The 2,387-nt window shown below is 52.2% G+C and overlaps 8 annotated features.

The window, feature by feature from the left end:
* Positions 1–1,314: a sequence feature (areas not merged during assembly with more than two copies in the genome that could not be assigned to a particular haplotype).
* Positions 1–1,533: a mobile genetic element.
* Positions 1,314–1,533: a mobile genetic element.
* Positions 1,315–2,220: a sequence feature (haploid, Esmeraldo-like haplotype).
* Positions 1,536–1,712: a mobile genetic element.
* Positions 1,536–2,268: a mobile genetic element.
* Positions 1,691–1,715: a sequence feature (AT_rich).
* Positions 2,221–2,387: a sequence feature (areas not merged during assembly with more than two copies in the genome that could not be assigned to a particular haplotype).

Genomic DNA, 2,387 nt, shown 5'->3' with positions numbered 1-2,387 from the left:
CGCGATTGTTACGAAAAGCAGGAATAATCGAGGACGCTTCGTCCACAATAACAGGCGGATGGATAATACCTTTCTCGGTTGTGGAGGAGAAAACCACCGGTTTGCGACGACGATGGATCGCGTGGCCTCGCGACAAGAACAGAGACGACCCTTACGAGGCTAATGCACCTCTTTTACACATTTCCCGTTATCTGCCGCCCGTGATGGCTGAGGCCGTTTCCTGCCTGGATTTAAAGGCATCCTTTTTTCAAGTCTCTTTACCGCGGGAGACTCGGCATCTCTTTCGATGCCGCGTGGAGGACGGCACGCTGGTGGAGCTCACACGGCTCCCTATGGGATACAAGGCCAGCCCGGAAATTCTCCAGATTATTACTTCGGCAATTGCGGGGATGACGACGGTGGTTCACCCCCTCTGGGCTGCACCTCCATCGGTGCGTGTCGACGTTTGGATCGATAATATACGCATTGCAGGGTCGAAAAGCGATGTGACATTGTGGGAAGCCCAAGTGCTTCGTAATGCGGACGGCCGTCACGCTACGATGGGGGAGGATCGCGAATCGGGCGCTACGCAGTACACCTTCCTGGGGGTGCAGTTTGATCACACTCACCGGGCGGTATCCCTGAGTGACAAGTTTGTCCGCTCTGTACGCGCCATGCCGGCGCTCAATTCTTTAACCATCGCGGAAATGGAGGTTATGGCGTCACTTTTTTTGTACGCGGCTGCCATTTTGGGCACGCGTTTATGCCAATACTATTTTTTCATCAAGGCAGTGCGACGACGATTATCGGCACTTAACCGGGGAATTGTGCTGGAGACATCCCCGGCGAACGTTCCGCCGTCAGCGGTTGGTTTGGGCGAGAGGTTGCGACACACCATCGAGAACAATCGCAAGCGAATCATCAAGCCCACCGAGAGAGCATCGGCTGCCATCATCACGGATGCATCGCTCCATGGATGGGGAGCCGTTTTTATTCCAGACTCCGGCGAAGTTAAAATTGCCGGAGGGAAATGGGAGAGGAAACCTTTTCTTATCATGCAGGCCGAGGCACGAGCGGTACGCTTGGCCTTATCGGCCTTTTCCGCCATCTTGCCATCCACCATGGACGTTTGGGTGGACAACACTTCGCTGCAAGGAGCGGCGAATAAAGGCAGCTCTAAATCGCACGCCATGACGTGGGAGCTGCAACGGATATATGAGTTTTTGGACTCTCGCGGAATACAGGCAACTTTTGCCTACGTGCGGTCTGCAGAAAACCCCGCAGACGGCATATCACGCGGTCGTGTTTTTACACTTCGGAACTTGCGAAGGGGAGCGGCGAGGTCTTGTGGTTGGAGGACCCCAAAGTCTCCCACTTCGTAAGTAATAATATTTCAAATCCTAACTGAGGACAAAGGACCATGCTAATGGTCCACAGAATTCTATATATTGAATGGAAATAAAACATTGAAGCAATTAACTAACGAACCTTTTTTCCTAACTTTTTTGGTTTCCATAGAGTTTCAGGATCCGGCCAGCTGCCCGGAAGATTATTCTAGGAGCTTGTGAAAAGAATGATCACGGGAGAGCTGGCTAGCTTAATTAATGTATGTATATCCTGATAAATGAATGCATTCTTTATGATACTTTCTACCGTATGAATCTTTTGGGAAGAACGCGACTTTGTAGGGGCGGGAACCGATAGAGGCCGGATAATATTTTTAATTTTATTTTTTACAGACACACAGCCAGGTAAGTTTAAGGAAATGACTTTGGTTCCCTACACACCCTCCGAGTGGTGTGATATTGGCGCCCGTTTCTGGGACATGGTGTGCCAATGTGGCGAGACCCAGGTGCAGTTGACGTTTATTAATGGTAACCAGATGTCGGATGAGACGTTGACCGTGGCCCCATCAGCGACAGGCTTATGCTTGTTCCATGGACCTGTCTCTAAAGCATGGCAGGATTCTACTCTCATTGGACATATTGCGAATCTCCGCGCGCCTCAGATCCCTAATTTTGAGACACACGTGCTCCTGCCCGCTATGGGGGCAGCCCGGGAGTTGGGGCACCAACAAGGGCTCATCACTGCTGAAAGGGAGCGCCTAAATTTTGATTACGCGAACGCCGTCGCGGACGTGCAGAATCGAAATGCTCAGCTTAACTCGGAGTTTCAGGAGGCGCAAATTAACCTATCGGTAAGGGAATCCAATATCGCCGGGGCCGGCAACCAGGTCCTAGAACTGCAACAGCAGTTGGAGGCCGCTCACGCCCAATTACGGGAGCGCGAATTCAACTTGGGAGTCCTCACTGGTCAATTCCAGGAACGGGAGGCACGCCTTAACGCACTACAAACCGCGCGGGATGCGGAGACGGCGGGGCGGGACGAGTCCCCCGCTACTCGACACG

The sequence above is a fragment of the Trypanosoma cruzi genome, genomic scaffold (assembly GCF_000209065.1).
Source record: "Trypanosoma cruzi strain CL Brener 1047053516723 genomic scaffold, whole genome shotgun sequence".
Taxonomy (NCBI): Eukaryota; Euglenozoa; class Kinetoplastea; order Trypanosomatida; family Trypanosomatidae; genus Trypanosoma; species Trypanosoma cruzi.
Note: the sequence above shows the minus strand (reverse complement) of the source record. Positions and strands in the feature narration are given on the sequence as shown.